At 40.8% G+C, this 22,742-nt stretch overlaps 1 protein-coding gene across 3 annotated transcripts in view; it reads left to right on the forward strand.

The window, feature by feature from the left end:
* The window catches only part of uts2r (urotensin 2 receptor), a 43,647-nt gene that overhangs the window by 14,109 nt on the left and 6,796 nt on the right, over positions 1 to 22,742 (forward strand). The gene's annotated exons all lie outside the window — the stretch shown is intronic.

Raw genomic sequence — 22,742 nt, forward strand, 5'->3', positions numbered from 1 at the left:
ATGCTGCCTTTTATGCGTCAGGCTGTGCCGCGCCCCAGGTGTTCTGCGTTGCTTCTGCGGTGTGGACGTGACACACAATTTGACCTCCTGTGCTTCTGTGCATTGTACATGATCAGAATCGAGGCATTAGTGCAGCTCCAAGTAACTGTGATCCTTTAGGAAAAAATAAGAAAGACATAAGGCACTACTAGAAGTGAGCCCAGAGAATATGAGGAAACCCAGCGTTCCCACGCAAATGTGAAATATTTAATATCCAAACCTACAGCCAGCTGTTATCCCAGTCACTGTGATTCCTCCTTTGTACTTGGTTATTTTCTACCTGAAACCGACCCTGCAATCCCAACAAAGCATTGGTTTAATTGTTCTAAGGCCACACATGAGGCAGCATACTGAATATGAGTGCAATTAATCTCGTGCTCACGCAAAATTAAAAATGCCAGAGTGAAGGTCAAATGGTTCGCACTTACACGTGTGTAACATTTCCTGTCCTCAAAGTGCTTCTCGCTGTTAATCACTACTATCAGAGTGAATCGGAAAGCTCTGACCTATGTGTGATCAGTCCTCTAAAAAGCAAATCAGACATTTTCCCAAAAATATTGCCTTCATTTATGTCAGCATCATTCCAGATTCAAGTTAGATCTCAGTCCAACAGAATAGTTCTGACACCAAGAAGAGTGGATGAATACAGAATTCAGTCTTAGACACAGCTCAACAACTATAGATGCAATGCTTCCAGTGTGACTCCACTGTTTTTTCTGCACCCCGCCATACCTAAATCATAAAATGTAAATGTGATGCTTCAAATAAGCAGGACCACCAGTTCAAACTAAATTAATAGTTCACCAACTTTGTGTCTGTTACCGGGGTTTTTTTGGCTAGCACCATGAGGTGTGCTTATTACAGGCATCCTTCCATTTACAAATTCTCTTTTGTTATGCTCTTGGCTTGTGACACCCAGTGTTTGATGTTAGAGTAGTGCTTTAAGAGAGTGGGGCATTATGGAAGTGCATGAAATCCCAAATAGCAAATAAGCATATGGTACCCAAAATTTTGATACTCGCACCATTTTCAGGAACTGATTCATTTCAGAAACCGAGGCATGCCTGTAAACACTTTAAGCCAGTAACTGTCCAGGTGCATTTTTGTATTGTTCTACTCCAGGAGGTGCAATGCATGACCTACCACACACAACAGAGTGAAATGCCTAAAGGTATCAAAAAATTCTAATAAGTATGGCTTCAGGCACGAAACATGAGCTATAGGGAAAAAAATCTTGAGAACTCTGGCATGAGTGTTTGTCTGGGTGTGCGTGCATTTCCCTTCCCAGTTTTGACACACAAGGAAGTATGTGATGACTCACGTTTAATACTAGTAATAATGTCCAAATATGGATGTACTTAAAACGATGTTAATAAAATTTGTTTACCCCAGCGAGACAGACAAAATGTAAAAAACTCACAAAGGACAATTGCTTCCTCTTTCATGAATAAGAGTGTGTAATGCAAAGCAAATGTTGGTGTTCCATGCTCAAATTGCTGACAGATGTACAGCTCATTAGCACATAGTCTGCTGAAGGGATTGAGTTGACACCTAAGTGTAATCAGAAGAGAGAAACGTCTTCCTTTTGCTGCTAGCTCCTACAACCTGGCAGAGTGTGGAGATCCTTACCAAGCACAGACTGCAATAATTTTCTGTTTGTACAAATTTGGAAAATTAACTCTGATTTGATCAGATTTTTCATGCAAATCTGTAAAACCTGGCTATTACCTAAAGTGCATATTAAATAAAGGCTACCGTAACATCCATCAACTGATGAAAAGTTTTAGCAGCGCTGGGGTGGCACCATGGCACAGCGAGTAGTGCTGCTGTCTCAGTGCCTCGGTGGTGTGAGTTCAATCACTGCTCAGTTTGTGTGGAGCTTTCCTGTTCTCCCCGTACGTGCATGGGTTTCTGAAGACCCAAGTCAAGCTGTTCAGGTAGATTGGTGGTTCTAAGCCACCCATAGTGTGTCTGAGTGAGAGAAAGTATGTTTTACTAATGTATGGATGAGTAACTCATTGTAAGTAGTGTATGTAGCAGTGTAAGTCACCTTGGCTTAATAAGGTGTAGGATGATAATGATAATTGGAAGTCGCTTTGTAGATAAGTGTGGATGTAATGTAAACATGTTACACTGATTTGCTGTATGACCTTATGATCTCACTTTTAAAATCTTTGACAGACTAATTTAAATTTCCAATCCAATGGCAATAACCACTTGTCCCAAGTGGCGTCGCAGCGAGTCGGACCCTTGCCCAGTGACACAAGGCGCAAGGCTGGTGAGGGGGGGGGTCACACACACCCAGGACTGGACACCAGTCCATCTCGCAGCACCCCAAGTAGAGCTCGAGCCCCAGACCCACCACCAACAGGCACTGGCTGAACCCACTGCGCCACCATGCCGCCAATTTAAATTTGATGCCATTTAGTATTAATTATAATTGCAATTTAAATCTTTCTGTTTAGCAGAATTTTTTCATCTAAAGCAAGTGGCCTAATTTGACTCATTTACTGGAGAAATTCAGACAATTATACCGTTCTCAAAGAATGTACAAGGGAGTTGAATTTGAACTGGCAACCATCAAGTACACGACCATGCCCTATGTTAGACAAGCTGCTTATTCTACTTCTCAGGGTCACACACCCTCCTACTGCTAGCTAAGGTTTAGATAAATGATGTGGGCATTCTGCTTCCTCCCTACTCCCTCTGTGTTGCCTCCGTCACAACTGCATGCTCCTTAATTGTACAACTTTATGAAATTTAATAAATTACATCAATTTTAATAACAAGCATAACTTCGCCCTAGCATATATGAAGCTTTAATGTCCAATCAAGTTATCATTAATTTTTCTATAACACTACAGTGCACCTCATAGTCAAGCACAAAACATACCTTTAATTTTGGTTTTTAAATTAATTTTAGGTGTCACATTTTTGCCAGGTTATTGATTATTTTTTCCATAAGAATATTTGCTAATCACAATGGGAAATTACCACTTGGGGTGATTTCTCAAAACAAATATACTTGTGAACTGAAAGATGGGTTTCCTGTCCTAAGTGTCACGAGGTATAAGGACCAGGGATCTTGTTGGTAAGCTGAGTAATCTTATTACAAGTCAACTCACAAAAAAGCAGTTATAGACAAATAGGGTAAAAAACCAAACACCACATTTATCACCAATAAACAGTATCGTAAATACTGAAATTGTAATTTTACTTCTGAAAAAAATGAATGAATGCAGTGCAGCTGAATAACATTGTGTCCTCTCCTGTATAAACACTGCTTAGAGAACATTATAAATGTTTGCAAGGCACCATCAGCTTCCTTCCACTAAACTTTTGGTGTTGCCGTGGCTGTCGTCCTCTTCTTCCTCCTCTTCTTCATTTTTGCCTCTGCTAAGGACATGCTTGATCAGTTCATTGTCATTGAATGAAACAGTAACCCAATACTAGTTATTTGGTGAAACTCACATTCCAAAACTATTGCATTATTCTGAGTGTCAATTCCAAGAGTCTGTACTATACATACAAACATACATATACGGACCCAGGCTGAATGCTTGCTCGGGTCTCATGATGATGCATTTAACAGTTTATGTAGCTAGATACTGGAGTAAAGCCTGGCAAAACAGAAATGGAAAGATTAAGTTAAGTGTAAATGTAAATGTAATGTAAAAGTAAAACGTATTTGCTATACTCACATGGTTGGTGCAGAGATCAATGAATGAGACAGTAGTATTTAAGAAACACATCATGTTTGTCAAAAATAAATTGATTTTTGATCGGATTGCCTTTGGTGCACAATCCACCAAAGCAGTTAAAGTTTTGCTTGAACCATTTACTTCCCATCTTATTCTCAGTCCTGAAATATTAGCTTCACCTGAGGGATAAAGTCTGCCTTCAAACAACATGGGAGAGTACTCATGGTCTAACACTTTCAGATTCATTGCAGACCCTATCACTAAATGTTTTCACCAAGAAAGAGCAAGCCTAGAGTTTAATAAACAAATTTCTTACACAGTGTTGTTTTTACTCTTTCACTTCATACTGTGGAGCAAAGACCCAGCAGGGGAAAAACGGAATAGCTTAAATTTATGGGCTATATGCAACTCTGGGAGAACCTCCCATCAAACATTTTACAAATTAGGAATATTATGTTGCTAAATTGCCACAGCCACCAATAAAGGGTAGGTAAACTGCGAAAGCAGATCTTAAACTAAACTTAACCAAATAGTCTCTTATTTTAGAGGGACAAATATCTGTGGCTGGATGTCCTTCTGGTTACAGCTGATGGGGCCACACCACAGAACAAAGGAAGTCTTCATAGAGCAACCAAGCAGGTTTTGGATAGTCAATGATTCAACAGTAGCCCATCCATGAAGCCCATCAGTTGAGGATGACTGAGACTAGTTGAGTGCCAGGTGAGTGAGGTTGAGTGAGGTTTGCACTGAATATTGTAACAACCTTTCTGTATTTCTCTGTTTCTTAACTGGATTCCTCACTGAGTGTGCATTTTCTTCTTCTGGAGCTGACACTAGAACTGTGCAGCAAGTATAAGAGGTTAAATAATGAATTGTATACAAGGACCCCATTGTTTCTGCTGAGCCCCAAAATGCCTATGGCTAGGTGTGTATTAAAAGCCTGATTAAAACTTTCAGACAGCCCATCTCTCTGAGGTGTTTTATAATGAGAATGCCATTAACGCAACCCAAAAATGCATTACTAAGAAAGTGGTTTAAAAAATGCACTGGTGGTTGTTTGATGTGTGAAATCCTTCAGATTTAGGGAGCTTGGCAGTGATCAACATTAAATGAGCACTGGAATCCACAGCGAGATCCAGATGTCATAAATGTAATGTCTCAAAGCTCTGTTTCCTCCCAATATTGTGTACTCTGTTTCAGTAAGGGCTTGAAAGATTTTACCCTCTAAGCAGAGTGAAGAAAAGGTCACAGCCCTCTTATTTGGCTTTCAGTTTGTTTGTCTTCAACACCATGGGATGTGTGAAACGGCAAAGCACAACCCCATTTGATTTTGTAGTTTTGGGCTTTACTACTTGGTATCTGACTTAGTCTAGTGTCCTTTAATGTGACACTGCACTTGTTGCTTTTGTTTCTTGATACCACATATCCTGTGTTGCTGTTTCATTTGTCCTTAACCTTGATTAAACATCTTGATGAAATTTTTCTGGGGCCTTCGCCAGCAGCAGAACTCCAATTTTTTTAGTACTATTGGTTCTGGATAAAAGTAGTTGTACACATTGTTCTATTTGTCAGTTTTTTTTTTTGTTTAGTGTCTATCCAACTAGGGGTGAGGTGGCACAGCGAGTTTGGCTGGGGCCTGCTCTGGGGTGGGTCTGGGGTTCAAGTCCTGCTTGGGGTGCCTCGCGACGGACTGCCATCCCATCCGGGATGCATCCCCTCCCCCCTCAACCTTGCACCCTACCTTGCCAGGTTTGGCTCCAGTTCGCAGCGACGCACTCCGGACAAGCAGTTGTAGACATTGAACGTGTGTGTGTTTGTGTCTATCCAACTAAGTGCAGCCTGGAAGCTTAGAGTAGGGTACATGGTGGACAGGATGTCAGCCTATCACAGGGCAATCACACTCATTCATTCCCATATTCACATAGCACAGGCAATTTAGAGTCACCAATTTGCCTGAAACGCATGTATTTGGAACATGGGAGGAAACTCCCAAAAATGATGAGAACATGTAAACTCAACACAGATCAAAGCAGATTCTAACAGCAATTATAGATGGCTGAGTAAAAATGTAGCAGAAAGAGCCGCATGATGATACAGGGAGGAAACAAAACAACTAAAAATGGTTCGGGTGGAAAAAACCTTTGGAGACCAAAACCTATTTGCCGCTTATTCTTTCTGGGCATTTTAACACTATACAATGAAGAGAAGAAATATTTTGTTCTGGAGGAAATCTCCAGAGCTGTCAGGTGGCCATTTGGGCACCCATAGTCTGGTCATTTAAACAATACAAACAGCAAGTATTTACAGGTTTAAACCTTGCAGCTGAAATAGTAGGTCCTAACTTTTAGAAATAGATTGCAAACATATAAATAGCTAAATTAATTGTTTAAATAACGAAAACAGCATTAAATGGGAACATAACTACTCTGACAAAAGGAGTTTTCATGGTGTTTAGATTTTTTCAGGGGAAAATTTCAGATCTTAATCCCATTCCCAGACCAATTTCGTGAGCAGCATTTCACTGGTCCCAGTCATGTGCATGTTACAAAACCGGAGTTTCTTCCTGCAGTCCTTTCCTTGACATGACTGAAAACGCATCTCTGCTTGCCACTCTGTTTGTGTGCTGTGTCTTTTGGCTCGTGATTGATGCTGGCTGAATTTCACAAGAAGTTCAAACTTAAGTCCACAAATATGCATGGCCTCACCGTCTCCAGTCCAGACCAATTTTACATTACTGATAAGATCAGTGTTCGTAGCCTGTCCAAGTTATTTTAGTTTGTTGATAAAAAACCTTTTGGGCCATTAGACTGAACCTTTACCAAACATATTAGGCTAAATGATATATAGTTTGATGTGCTTGAGGTCTAGTAACCTAACTGATTTTCTGATACAATAACAGAAGGGAATATTGTTGGCAAATATTAGTTGTATTTCTGTAAAATAACCATTAACTCAGCTGACTTGTTGGCCTGTTGCTGGCCTGTTGCTTCTCAAGACAGGTTTGCATCCAGAAGTATTTTTCAGTTCTATAAGCTGAAAGATGGATTCTCGGGACTAGATTCGAAGGGATGAAATGAACACACAAACACACACTTTCTGAACCGCTTGTCCCATAAAGGGTCATGGGGAACCAGAGCCTAACCCAGCAACTGAGGACTCGGGCTGAAGGGGGAGAGGACACACCCAGAACAGGACGTCAGTCCATCGCAAGGGACGCCAAGCGGAACTCAAACCCCAGACCCACTGGAGAGCAGGACCCGGTCCAACCCACTGCGCCATCGCACCCCCCATGAGAAGAACAGTTTACCAAAAATAAGCTAAACAGCATAATATTATGAAATGAAAATAAATGAAATGAAAATAATAACCTGGCCAACACTGCAAACAGAGAAAAATTCTGGGAAACATTTTTTAAAAAATGAAGGATTACATTAAATCCTAAAATATATTCACTGTGCCATGTTCCGTGTCCGGGTTAGAAAGGACGGACCCAAGTGCAAAACAAACAGGACGTTTATTAGGGAATTCCAGAGTCGTTGTCTCAGACAGGCAAAGGTCACCGAGGGGCTAACGTCATTCAAGGGGATGATCCAGGAAGCGAAGTCGAGAGGGAGGCAAGAAGTCGGTAAACAGGAAAGCCAATCAGGTAGAAGGGAACTGGGATCGGGGAACAAGGAACAGGGAAAACCGGGCGAGGAGCGGGGCAGTAGAGCAGGTGTCTCGTGGGAAACTTGGACTAGAGGCCAATAAGGTTCCGTGTCAGACTCGGTTTCGGCATTGTCTTTTATGCCCCTGCCCTGACTGGTTCCCAGGTGCAGCTCGTTGTACCGGTAGCGCTGACGTGGCATACTGTCACCAGTCATCAGTTATGTTATCATTATACCATAGCAACATAAAATATGTCAGCTACTAAAAGTACATCCCTAACAATTAAAGATACAGTATTTATATGATAGCTAGGGGATTAAGGTTATTTATTTAATTTTTAAGCACGAAGCATATATTTCCTCTTTCAACCAAATCAAAACAAAATTACTGGCAACAAATGAATTCAAATTTCCATTTGGATTTTGTTTACTACTTACGAAAAAGTTGTCTACTTTGAATCTAAATCAACAGGTTTTTCAGGTTGTATTTTTTTATCTATTGTCTACACAATGCATATACACACACACACACACACACACACACACACACATTTTCAGAACCACTTGTCCCATATGGGTCACAGAGCCAACCCGGTAACACAGGGCATAAGGCCAGAGGGGGAGGGGACACACCCAGGACGGGACGCCAGTCCATCACAAGGCACCCCAAGCGGGACTCGAACCCCAGACCCACCGGAGAACAGGACTGTGGTGCTACCCACTGCACCACCGCACATATACAATTCAGTTCAATTAATTTTTATAGAACATGCTTCTCACACAGTAACAGAACGCTGAATAAAACTATTAGACAAAGGTTGCACAGCGAGTAGTGCTGCTGTCTCACAGCGCCTTGATGGTTTGAGAGGGCATGAGTTCAATTGCCGCTCAGTCTGTGAGAAGTTTGCATGTTCTCCCTGTGTCTGTGTGGGTTTACTCCAGGTGCTCTGGTTTCCTCACACAGTCCAAAGACAGGCTGTTCGGGTTCCCCCATAGTGTGTGAGTGACAGAGAGAGTGTGTTTCACTGATGTATGGATGAGTGACCTATTGTAAGTAGTGTATCTAGCAGTGTAAGTTACCTTGGTGAATAAGGTTTGTGGGCTGGTAACACTACATGGAGTTCATTGGAAGTCGCTTTGGAGAAAAGCATCTGATAAATGTAAACAAAGGGATATACAAGCTTACTCAGACAGCAGGGAAGCTGTGTTTAGAAGTTTTAGATTTTTTCTTGGTAGTGATTATATCTCTCTCAGTTACACTAGAGGATGGTTTCAGACTGGCATAGTAATTTAGATAAGCAATGCAGCATTCCTTACCAGGAATCTCAAAATACCCACAAAAGGAAACAAAGGTGGTCAAAATCAGTCACAGTGACAGAAGTGCGGATTTTATCGGACTGGTCCAATTTACAGTATACAATCCGAAATTTAAACTGTTCTGAGTTAATGAGGGCTGAGAAAGTTGACCTAGAGATTTTTTTATTGACAATTTTATGTGCAGTGCCGTAAAACAGCGTAAAATGTTGAGATGTACGTTGCTTTGGAGAAGTGTCTGCTAAATGAATAAATGGAAATGTAAATAATTAACATATATAACTGGTCTTCATCTAAAATTCACTTCAGTTCAGACTGAAGGATTAATGTCATACCTATACTAACTTTTTAACAACTTTTGTAATACAAGCGCTGACAAAGTTAGTCTAAAATTTCTTTAGTATTTATTCAATAATGTATGAACAGACAGAAGTGTGTCTTCAAAGTATTGATCTACTTTTAAGAAAATAAAATAACTGGAGCAAAATAACCCCCACAAACCCCATTATATCTGTAAGAACATTGATATTTTAAGAGTTGTTTGGACTTTATTGAATGACTTGATTATTTAATTGCTTCAACTGATTTAATTAGTTACAATAATTATATCTACATATAATTATATCTATATAAAAGGAATGAAAAATGAACATATTTATATCTTGTTTATAAAACTTTAAAATGATACATCAACTATTTAGGCCGTGATATAAATTTCATGCTTGAGATTTAAACACTGCTGCCGTTAGTTAAGCCGAATGTGCAAAGAAGAAAAATGAAGGATAAGGGTTCGTTTTTTTTCAGAGAAAGTGCTCAGTTCCTAGTGCTGCACCTGTCGTTGTTTTCGTAACAAACCTGTTTTAAAGCATTATTCTTCTCTGTCCAATTCCAGCAATATAACACACCAATCTCCAACATGCCGAATCCGGCATTTACATATCCATCCATTCATTATAAATAAACACTGGTCCAATGCAGAATCACCGTGGTAGGGTATGTCCTGGATGGCACACAAGTCCAAGCCATTATATCTTATAAAAAATTGATCTAATAAATGGTGAAATTCAGAAATTACACACAGAAAAAAATTCCAGCAGACACCACTGAGTCTTATGTTTTGTTCAGGTTATCTTTTGCCTTGATAAAGTTTTCTGCAAGGTATAAATGCAACTTTAATGCTCTGAGTCTGTATTTTAATGGACATAATACTTTTGTAAGCTGATGTCATGACTGCTACTCTTCACAAAGATTTAATAACACAAACTGGCATCCACCGCATACAAACAATTTCCAAACAGCTTGTTACTTTTACAAGGGGGAGATGAGTGTTTTCATCAAAATTCATGTGTAGCTTGTAGATATGGTGTTGAATCCCCTCCTGAACTATCCAGGACCTTGCATTTATATCTAATAAAAGTCATTACCAACTCCACCATGGTGATAGTAATACAATGATACTCTCACACCTCAACTGTTCATTTTCATACAGCTGGTTGTCCTGCCATTTCCCTTCTTCTTTTATATCTTAAACCAAACAGGTTTCCAATTTTAGAGAGGGGTTGTGTAATCTAAGGGCTGAGGGAGACTTGAGGGTTCAAATAGAAGTGCAGGAGCAAAATAGTCAAGTTTCCTTCAGTAGGTGAAAAGCCTTTCGAAGAAGTGACTGAGACAGAAAGAATTCATCCCCAGCCTGTACACAAAGTAAACAACATTTGTGTCCCTGAGATTCAGTAGCAGATGTTTTCACATGAAAGTCAATTGCTCTAAAATGTTAAATTAACAGTGGCACAGAGAATTGAATTAGTGGATCAAAGTCAGACGTATTCAAGCAACTTATGTAAAGTCAAGAGTTCTCCATCTGAATTTTTTTTCATTTTATAATGGAATTAATGAACTATATTGGGATGGTGTTACAAAGTAATTTGCCATACCTTTTTCCTTGCACTAGGAATAATCTTGATAATGCAGATTTCCTTGCTTATTAAATTGATGGCGGAAAATGGTGAGAGTTGCTTTTGCTGAGGTTACCAATATCTGATGTAAACAATACCAATGGACAACACAAGTTAATGAATTATTTAAACATACTCTTATGTAAGACAGATGGAAAACAAGGACATTTTTATTGCGATTTTAGCTCCCAGTAAGTACAGCTGCACAGAAGGTTGGCCTGCAATGCAAGATTATTGAGACTGACTACCACCAGAAAGTGTACCAATTCTTTCGGAAGGCAAAAGGGTCAGCTTTATTGACCATTAGCAACCCATAAGCCATCTTTCCAGGGTTGAGACATGCCAACACAACAAAAAAAGTGAACCCTACCCTTTGTGACGTTATCTGCCCTTTTTTGGCTTTAATCCCTTTTTACAAAGCCGTTAAACTTCTTGTGCACATACATATGAGATGTGGCCATGTGGCTTTTCAGCCTTCTTCCATTTCTGCTGGCCAATAATAGTTGGATGTCAGTTAGTCTTCGCAACTCCACCTGTGATTCCAGAGAGACACACATGCCCACAAACAAAATATTACAGGCCTATGGACCAAGGCCATAAGAAATGACTTCTTTATTTTTGGAGTCGAACAGCAGACTGGACAGTCATTGACCCCCATTTTGTGCATATTATAAATAAGACAGGAAGATGAAGATGGCTGTAGGAGAGATGCTCTGAACAGATGTTAACTTGGTTGCACAAAGTATATATAACATAAGGTCACCTCTTTGAATTTCATGGATTTAGAATTGTTAATAGGATGTAGGGGAAAAGAGAAGGTGAAAGAGTTCAATTTGCGCACTCAACCAACAGTGGAAACTCTCGCTGCGTGTATTGTTGCATTAACAGGGAAATTTTTAAAACACCCTGTCATTTTGGCAAAAAGCATAATTTAATAAGCAGCAGTCCTGCTCTGGTGGCCAGCGGTTACAAAGTGCTCCACATGTTAATGCCTCTGTAAAGATGAGTGATGCCCACAATGCCTGGAGCAACTGCTGTTTGCAGTGCACCAGAATTCCTCATTAATTAGTCTGATGTTAAAAACACCGTAATTATACCCAGGGAGCTGTGGCTTGATTTGATCTGTAGGACCAATATCAGAAAAAAAAACCTTTTAATTAAAAGATATATTGATTTAAAAATTTGACAGAAATTGTTTATAATTCTGGGGGCGCGGTGGTGCAGTGGGTTGGACTGGGTCCTGCTCTCCAGTGGGTCTGGGGTTCGAGTCCCACTTGGGGTGCCTTGTGACGGACTGGCGTCCTGTCCTGGGTGTGTCCCCTCCCACCCTACGCCCTGTGTTGGCGGGTAGGCTCCGGTTCCCTGTGACCCCATATGGGATGAGCAGTTCAAAAAATGTGTGTGTGTGTGTGTGTGTTTATAATTCCTTGTTTTTCACTTTTTAATCCTCTTATCAGAACTGATCAAAGTATACGTATCACATTTTGGAGTGCGATTTCAGTCTGGATGCTTATTCAGACAACAGTTCTATATGGCAATCATGTTGTTTTGCAATTATCATAAAGCAACAGAAGGGCTGATTTTAAGAATACCAGATGAGTACTGTCGACAATTACATTGCGGACTCCTTCAATTGAACTGTAATATAATGTGCCATTTCGTTGGATTTATGCAGGCTGCTGTTGCTGTTGCTTTGCTTTCGTTATTGTTCCGTTTCTCTTTATTGATAATTGCTATTGCTGTCTTTGTTATCATGTTGGGAAATGATTTTTTTTAGTTCTTTATAGTTAGACAGCCTTGTGATAACAGCAAAGAACTGCGGTGGAAACAAATACCCTGTACCTGTATAGTGGCTGATCCATATTGTGTTTGTACAAAAGAATTTATTTCGTTTATCCATTTTCATTAACCATTTGTCATGATCAGGGTCAGAGGGGTCCAGAGCCTACCCTACAATCACTAGACACAAGGCTGAGGGGGTACACCCTGGGCAGGACACCAGTCCATCACATGGTAGCCACACAGACACACACACAGAGTCACTTACCCATTCTCACACTACGGGCAATTTGAAGTCACTAATCCATCTGAACTTTATGTCTTTGGACTGAAGGAGGAAACCCATGCAGACACAGGGGATATGTGCAAATTCCACAGAGACTGAGCCAGATTCAAACATGTAAGATAGTGATAAGACGGCATGTTTCGGACACACAGCAGGGCAGTGCATATAGTTAGCTGCATATAGTTATATTGTGTCAAAAGGCAGCAGTTTATCTTTCATGTGTGTCTGCAGAACATTGAACTGAGACATATGTCAGAGTCATTAGCCCCAGCTCTCTCACCAAAGTTGTTTTCATTTTTAAAGTTCCTTAAGTTCCAGCTTGACTGTTAATAATGTATTCCATATAACGTTTCACTTCTGAGTCTTCACAGAAGTATTTTGGTATTAAACTGTTATTTTCCAGGTTAGGATGCTTAGATGATATGTCTACCTGTGGGGAATTATTGTGCATTTTTATGGCGTGTGCCAAATGTACCAATGAAAATGCTAAAGTACAGACTGAAACTGATACATGGTTAATCAGAAATTATGAATAAAATTTTATGTCCTTGGTTTTTTCCTGAGCATATTCCAAGCGAAATTCGATATACTAAAACTCAGTGGTGTCTGCTGGAATTTTTTTGATTCTAACAAGGAGTTCTGGACTGAAGAAACATGATTTGAGTTCTTTCCTTGAGTACCAGTACCAGCAGTGGGTTTTGGTGGGTCTGGTGGATCTGGGGTTTGAGTCCTGCTTGGGGTACCTTGCAACGGACTGGCATCCCGTCCTGGGTGTGTCCCCTCCCCTCCAGCCTTGCACCCTGTGTTGCCAGGTTAGGCTCCAGTTCACCGTGACCCTGCTCGGGACAAGTGGTTTCAGACTGTGTGTGTGTGTGTGAGTGAGTATTAGGTGTTCTAGCTGCTGGCAGTCACCAACAGAGCAAGACACAAACATGAGAATAGTCTGACATCATTTGTTTTGGAAATATTTTATATTTATCTTCACTAAGTCTTCATTACAAATTTTAGCTATTGCCACTCTTCTAATTGACAGTGGAAAAAGGCAAACATTTCGTAAGTTCTTTGATGCAATGCCGTAGTGTTTTCTCTCAATCCTTCTGTTTCTTTATATGTTGCTGTTGCGTCAGCCTTGCGGTGGCTTACTAATACGTGCTTAATTTCCAAAACTCAAAAGCAGATGTAGCAGATTCTACCTCACGAAAATTGTATTGTCTGATGTGCCTGATGTCCCTGCCTTCTGAGGTCCTCACGTAGGGATAAACAAAGACATTGGTAAAAGAGCTGCTTTTTTTTGCAAAACAAAACTATAGTGGCCAAAAGCTCAATAAGATTATCTGCACCATACCAGTGTAAATCAACCAGCTGTTTCAAAAGAAAATGCAAAAATGAACCCAACAAATAAATTCATTCCTGGGATAATGCCACGCCCACACCTTCGGACCAACACGGAACACCTGTGACCCAACGCAGACCGCAGCATAAAAGGCTGCGTCGGACAACCAGCTGATGCAGAACCTTGATCTGCCTCCTCGTTAGTGACCTTCTCCAGCCATTTCCTGTTCCTGAACGCCTTCCCCGAACCCGTCCCTTGTTCCCCCGATCTACTGCCTCCTTCGGATTATCGACCTCTTGCCTGCACACTGACCTCGCCTTTTGGATCCTCCCTGTTACGACGTTCGCACCTCGAAGACCCTTCGCCCGTCCTCTGACCTCCTCTCTTGGATTTCCCCGAAGACACCACGATTACTGCTCTGCACTTGGGTCCGCCGCTTCCCTCTGACGCGACCATGACAGATAAATACATCAGTTTTAGTAAGCTATCTTGCTCTTACTGTTATTTACTATTAATCATCTTTAATAACTTACTCTGATGTGGTCTAACATCCACGGGTAAAGGAGGCACTCTGGCTGTTGTTGACAGCTTTATGTCCATTCCTTTAAGCTTGCTGTTCATGTAAGTGAACAGGCTTCCCGGTGAGCACTGTGATATTGCACAGTCATAAGTTTTGTAGTGCGTGACAGTCACTATTTTGCCATTTACCATGCTTTTAGGTGTTTTTTTCTCAGTTTTTTTTTTTTACTGTGGATGTGGGCAGCTGTGAAACTCAAGGCAACAGAACCTAGAATGCACCACCATGCTCATCATCAGCATCACTCGTGTACAGTGACACGTCCTGGCTCAAAGAAATCTTTGGAAACAAAGATATAAAAGATGGAGAGCAACCACTGTGTTTGGCAACAGGCTCTGACTTGGGTCACTGCAAGCACAACACCACTAATTGCCTTTCTTTGCATGATTTTTTTTTTTTATGGTGGACCCATAATGGGATACGGATGTGAAGCTCGGGGCTGTGGAAAGAGTTCTGAGTGAACCAAAGCGCACGAACACACGAATATCCACCTTTGTGTGATTTCATTACTTTAAATGGTTCCTTAAGAACCTCACATCATAAGAAGACAATGCCGAAAGGAAGGTGCATAAAGGAAATATGGCTTAATACACAGTGAACTAAAAAGCAAAGGTAATGGCCTGTTTGACTAATTAATTACCAAATTATTGCAATGACCTTCCGCAACAATTTCCAGCATTCCCAATCAGACCTTGATATTGTCTGCATGCCTCAGCTCCTAAGTTGCCTTGTGCAACAAGAAAGAAACAATATACAATTAATATTAAAAATAATAATTTTTTTCAATTTCACTCTAGACAATCAGTTCTAAAATATCTGGTCCAAAACTGGGCTGAATGTTTGGATAAGATACATAAGGTGCAAACAATATATAGGGGATTTTGTTTTTTAAAAAGCTCTACCAAGACTGCGCAAAACTGCTTTCATAGTAAAATAAAAAGTGTGAAAAGGCTTGTTATCATTATGACCATCATTGCAACACACTTTGCTGATGCAGCCTGTAGTACAGCAAGCACCATTAGTCTTTCCTCTTAATATATCAAATGTTGTGCTATTTTTTTCCAAACCAACTAATACAATTATTACAAATGCCAGGTAATTTTATGATAAGTTCCTTGGTCAAAGGTACTGCAGCTGGAGGTAGAACATGCAACCTGTGGATCCAAAAGCAGCAGCTCTAACCAGTACAATACCAGCTGTTCCTATATAAATGCCAAAGAGAGAAGGAAAGATATCCAAACAGAGAGCACTTCTTCTGTAGAGAACTGATGAAATAAAAAAAAAGTGGAAAATACCCCAGAGTAGTAAATGTTTTGCATTGTGCTGAAATCATGGGTTGATAGTTATACAGGTGTTTTATGGTGGTTTTTTTTTATATATGGAACAATTTGTTTGGGGTTTCAAATGGACTGGGTAGGCATTATCATTTTGCTCCAATTAAAATAATGGGAAATAAACTTTTGGAATCTAACATTTTGGCATCCACACCAAATACACCGAATTTGCAAAACTGGATTAACTTAGAAAATTGAGAGATGCCTGTACTACAATTGAGGCATTTGACTGTGTATGTATGTGTGCTTTTGGAATCTTGCTGGCAAATCAAAATTTTAGTTTCTATGGGCACCTCATGATGGACTGGCATCTCGTCCTGGGTGTGTCCCCTCCCCCTCCAGGCTTGCTCTCTGTGTTGCTGGGATAGGCTCCAGTTTACCATGACCCCGCTTGGGACCAGCAGTTTCAGACTCTGTGTGTGTGTGTGTGTGGGCACCTGATGAGATAAAATTGCATTATTGGTTTTAAAATTTGGTCTGCTTATAAATTTCTGTCATCAAAGTTTGTATGATTTTTTACAAAGAATTAGAAATAACTTAATAAAAGTGAAAGTCACTGTAAAGTCCCCACAATGGCACATTAGGCAAACCCTTCTGTGTATGTATTTGCATGTTTACATGCATCTGTACGCATGAGAGTGATGGATTATGGATTTCTGCAGGACTAAATGTAAGGATCTCTCACACACACACACACACACACTTTCAGAACCGCTTGTCCCATATGGGGTGACAGGGAACCAGAGCCTACTTGCTAACACAGGGCGTAAGGCCGGAGGGGGAGGAGACACACCCAGGACGGGACGCCAGTCCGTCGCAAGGTACCCCAAGCGGGACTCGAACCCCAGACCCACCGGAGAGCAGGACTGTGGTTCAACCCACTGCACCACCGCACCACCGCCCCCCCCCATTTAAGGATCTCTTCATGTCCAAACATGTCATAGTGAACAAGTGCAGTATCAGGTAGCTGTATCACTCTGACAGCCTGTCATGCAGCCAGAGCATTACCATTTACTGGAGTCTGCTGTACTAAACCATATTGTTGTTGTTAAATTGAGCAAAGTTAATGCATTTCCAGCTGCCCAAAAAACAATATTACACCCTCTTCCTGTCTCTTTTTTGAACAACAAAGCAAAGCTGAGATTTGTTGACTCTGGAATAACAACCAGAGAAAAAGAAGAAATTAAAAAAGCTTCCTCTGTTCTTGGCCCAGGAGACATCATTGTTTGGAGAAAGGGGGTAGGTAATGTATGCTACGCACAAAGATCAGTCCTCAGTTCCCCTGTGTCATCACCACCCACACTACAGAAGAAGCCCCTCATGCTTAGCGTGAAATAGCTCTCTGTAGAACCATAAGAAACAACAATTTCAGTAGCAAACACTTAAATGTGTTTTGTCGCCACCGTCTCGCTGTGTTGCATTCCATTTTCAAGCAGTTTGAGTAATCCCAACTCCAGGCCAAACACATTCACATGTATCAAAGCAGATTGTTTTCAGGAGGGGATACAGACAGCCTGACATTTGTTTGCAGTGTCCTTTTTTTGTAAAAAAAAAAAAAAGCATACAAAAAAATTACAGTTACAAATACATGCTGTATGTCTCTATACGCTATAATGACTATCAGCAGTGAAATAAGCATCTTTTCAATATGATGAGAAGGAAAGGTGGTGGTGCAGCAGGCTTGGCCAGGTCCTGCTCTCTGGGGGATCTGGGGTTAAAGTCCTGCTTGGGGTGCCTTCTGATGGACTGGCATCCCATCTTGAGTGTGTCCCCTGCGCCGCCAGGCTCTAACTCACTGTGACCCCACTCAGGACAAGGGGTTTCAGCCAGTGTGTGTATGTACATTTTCTAGGAGGGGCTTCTTGGATTTTGTCAGATTCTTAAAGGGGTCTGTGTCTGAGAGGTTAAGAGCCTCTGGTTTAGGGTTAAAAGTAACGTATACAGTAAATAAACCACTAAACCAAGAACTTCACCTTGTCAGGAAGCAAAACACACGACAATAGAAAATGCATTCTTACAATGTAAGGTCTCCAAATAAATGCAAGAAGGCTTCCCAGGACTTCCCAGATTGGCAATACAGCCCATATATGAGGCAGCAAAGGAGGTCTGCATGGATAAACCCTGACTGCATGTCTGGATGCTGCAGATCAAATTCAAAGTAAAGCTAGGATAAGGAAATCAGCAGGAGTGAGAAATGGAAAACCACCCAGAAAGAGAATGAGAACCATGCCAAGTACAGGGCGTGACTTGCAAAGGCCTCTTGGAGCTTCAGTGTGTACTCATTTTTGCTTTACCTCAGCCCCTAATTGCTTCATTAAAGTCATTATTTGGGCAGTAATTCACTAAATCTGGTATTTCAGGTGCATATCAAGCACTAATTAGACATTTCAATCTAAGGCCTCCAGGATAACTGCCCTCCAGGACCATGGCTGGTCATCTCTGGTTAAGAACAATTGTAAAACATAATGAGGGCAATAACATTCTTCATTAATCTTTCGTAATAAGTATCCATGAAGGCTTGATTAATACCTTTTAATATGTTTTCCCTAATGTACTCAGACAGAGAACAGCCTCCCAAGTGCATTGAAAGAGGTCTTGGCAGTTGTGGCAGAGGCTGCTTTGGCAAAATCTAAGGCAGCTGTGCCAACCTGCCAGGTGTTGAGTGAAATGGAGCCTGATTCATGTGCCAGACCTGACCAGACCTCCTCTTCAGTAAGATCCACAGGTGTCACAAACACCTGAAAGCCCTTCAACAGCGTGGCCATTTTCCATGTTATTATTGCACAGTTTGTTTTGTATGGTTGTGCTATATATCCCACAGAGAGAAGTGGCCCCATGCAGAATGAAAGGAAACATGGCCTTCACCCAAACAGGCAGAACATCTTTATGGTGCTGTTCAAAGAATTGCTTTTTGCTTTTTTTCAGTCCTCAAATAAAAGGACATCAGTTAATAGTGATTAAAAATGTCTTTAACTATGTTCACCTTATTCCTTGTGTCATATTGGAGTTCAAAGAATAATTTAATTCAAATCCCAGTAAAAGCCAAGGCGCTAGGAAACAAAATCTTGTTTGATTTAGGTCTTCTGTACACAAAAACCCACAAAACACACAAATAATTATCTTGCTTATAAACACTACTCTTGATCAGGTTTGACTAATACAATTTTATACTGCTTTACATAAAACTTTACTATTAAAGCATTATTTTCAACCAATTTTTTTCTTTGACCCTATGATATTGCTGATACTGATGTCCTACTGTTACATGCAGTTCAGCATGTTTGTTTGATCTTTCCTTTAGTCGGCATAATGTACTTTTTTGTATTGTGCTCAGAGACGTACATTGCTTTAGAGAAAAGCATCTTCTAAATGAATGAATGTAAATGTTTGTACCTGCTGTAACATCAGAACAGAAGCTGTCTCAAAAGTTGTTCTCTGACCTGTGTGGTGCCAACCCTTAGCAAGGCATCGGTGTCATGCCTGACTGAGAGGTGGGTGTTCAGCATCCATTGATGAGCTGTTTGATAGCCAATGTCAGTCCCTGACACCAGTCCATCAGTGTGCTGGGATAGCTGTTTATCCCCTCGCCCTGCATGTTTTAGCAAGCAAACAGTACAAGCAGCACACGGAGTCCCATCACAAAGCTAAGATTTTTAAACCAACAGGTGAGTCAATACGTAGATGACCCAATGTCAATCAATTTGGAATGCTGAAAATTCAAATAAAATCAGTTGCAGAACTATCTCACACACACACATTGGCTGAGGCCGCTTGTCCCGAGCAGGGTTGCAGCGAACCTGAGCCTAACCCAGCAAAGCAGGGTGCAAGGCTTTGTGGGGGGGGGTACGCCAGTCTGTCACAAGGCACCCCAAGCGGGACTCAAACCCCAGACCCACCAAAGAGCAGGACCCGGCCAAGCCCACTCCACCCCCAAAACGAACTCCAAACAATAAATTTTTAAAAGAGAAGTTTAAACTCATATCTGGGCAGTTAAAATGCATTGGAATTGATCAAGTAACTGATCTGTAATGTCTTACAGAGTCTGGAGACGCGCCCTCTCTGTGTTGCTATCTGTAGAGATAACAATTCCAACCACATGTTGATATTTTTTTCATCTGCAACATTACTCCCTTATTAGCAGACAGCCTCTTCTTCCATTCTGTCCTGTCATAATGGCCATATAATGAACTCTGCAATAGAGAATTATTCAAGGGAATTCTCTTTCTTCAACAGTTTTAAAGTGTTATTAATGCATGTTTCTTTGTGGCTTTACAGGTATCTGTGAGGTATGGTAGGCTCGAGAAACCAAAGTGAACCAAAAACGTCTGAAAGGATCAAATTTGTTTTAGATTTTTATACTGCAAAGTAAGCCTATAAGCTCAGATTCCAAGAGAAAAATTGTCATTGCTGTGTTGCTCACCAAATGGTACAGGCATCACCTCAATGAACTCAATGCCTCATTAATGGAAAAGTGTCTATATTTAACTTCCCAGCATGCCTTTCTCCTTGCTGAGCTTGTGAATACTAATTGTTTTTTTCTCCTGTTCACCCCCTTCAAGACAGAATGTTGGCAGTCACTCCTGCCTTCCATTGCTGCCATCAGTCAGATATGGAAATTTCTAAATTGGTTTGCCAACAAAAGAATTACCTGACTAAACTCTATGAATTGGGAATTGTGGTCAGGGTCAGGCGTGAGTCGAGCAACCAAGAAGCCAACATCATTGTTGGGGAAATCTTTTTCCGTTCTTGAAGTTCGGAGATGTGGTCTAAACCAAGGGTGTCTGGAGCTAGGGCAGAAAAGCACGGCGAGGGTGAAGCGGCAGCAATGAAGGGCGAGATGTAAAAGGAATCAGGTTGCAAATGCAGAGGAGACGGTTGTCTCACTGAGATTCCGTAACGTGGGAACAGTGGCGCGGCGTCCGTTAAACTCGCTCCCGCTGATTCAGACTAGGTGTGTTCGGCCAGGGTGTGGTTGAGGGTGTGACACTTATTATCTTTTATTAACATGTGGCAACATTAATCTGTACTTTAAAATAAAAAACATTAAAAATAAATAAATAAATAAATAAATAAAGTTTTTGAAGGCCAGGATTTACAGCGGTAACCACATGTGACCACAAAAGCAGTAACATAACATGAACATATTTCAGCTATGGGCCTTCCTCACTATGTAGAAACATTACAGGGACACATAAATAAATAACATACAGAGCGCCATGTGACAGTAATTGAATAGCACAATGAAAATGACTGGACAAATTGCCGGTAGGAATGACAACTAGCTGGACATTGGCGTCCACTACATAGCAGCGCACAGGCTTCTAAATGAAAATGGATGCTTGACCTTTACAATGCATGTTGATTACATAATTGAGAACAGAACAAGAAATGGACCATCAATGACATAACACAAAATAAACCAGGTAAGTGTACATAAGATACAGAAAAATACCGTTTAATAAGAGTTTCTCCTGCATTTTTTTTTTTTTTTTTGGTGAGCACGTATTTAACGTTCCATTATCAAGATAAAAACATACATGCTGTCTTCACAGCTTCCTATTCAGTGTGTTGTTCTGGTTTATATACACAATTCAGTGCTGTGCTCCTCCTCTGCATCAAAAATGTCATAACAGACACTTACTTCTGTTTATTCACTAGGTAGTTTCTGCTAAAGTCTTCAATATAGTTTTACACACACACACACACACATTTTCAGAGCCGCTTGTCCCAGACGGGGTCGCGGGGAACCGGAGCCTACCCGGTAACACAGGGAGTAGGGCCGGAGAGGGAGGGGACACACCCAGGACAGGACGCCAGTCCATCGCAAGGCACCCCAAGCAGGACTCGAACCCCAGACCTGCCAGAGAGCAGGATCCGGCCAAACCCGCTGTGCCACTGCGCCCCCCTATTATAGTTATAATAAATTCAAAAAAATAATTTTGAAAACTATTTTTTTTTTTTATTTAATATAGTTATAATGAATAAAAAATAGTTTGACTGAAATCAAACTGTGATAAAAAATTGTTTCCAACATGTGTGCTCAGACTATCAGACTTTTGTCTGGTGTTGTACCACTGGTGTTGACTTTATCTGTTTAGTGAAAGTGTTGAAAAATAACCTATCCCTTGTTTGCATGTATATGAAATAAGGTCACCATGTCATCGAATCTGTGTCATCTGTGACACACAGGGGCATGTCAGGGGAGTGAGTAAGACTGATGCAGTAGCTATAGGAAGAACTTTTTATTTGCATTTTATTAAAATAATACAATAGACAGCACTGCAAAACATAATTAAACACAAAAAGGAGCTTTTATTTGCAACCATACTCATACTCAACTCTGTCACATTTCCACACTACAGCTCCTTTGCCCCTTTGGTTTAAATACTGTGGCTGCACCTGACCCTCATCTCTTAATCAGTTGTAGTTGATAATCCAGAAGGTACACAGAGTCCATACTCTTGCATGACACAGCGTTCATGGCATGTACCTACTTTTGTGTTTAATTTCTTTCAATGTCTCCAGCAAAATTTAAAAGCAAATAACAAGTTTAAATAATTTCTGAGCAAGGTCTCCAGTTTTCTGGAAAAGGCTCATCTATGTGGCAAACAGTGTTTCTTCAGTCCCAGTGTGGAGGAATGTACAAGCAGAATGCTCTTGAAGGACAGCAGCCCCATGGGCCGCACTGCACAAAACACAGGCATTTGTGCCATCATAGTACCATTCATGCACAGGATCCGGCACAGTACTCTGCTCTTGGGCAAATCAGCAGGGGGAAGA

This window comes from Scleropages formosus, chromosome 20 (genome assembly GCF_900964775.1).
Source record: "Scleropages formosus chromosome 20, fSclFor1.1, whole genome shotgun sequence".
In the NCBI taxonomy this organism is placed as follows: domain Eukaryota; kingdom Metazoa; phylum Chordata; class Actinopteri; order Osteoglossiformes; family Osteoglossidae; genus Scleropages; species Scleropages formosus.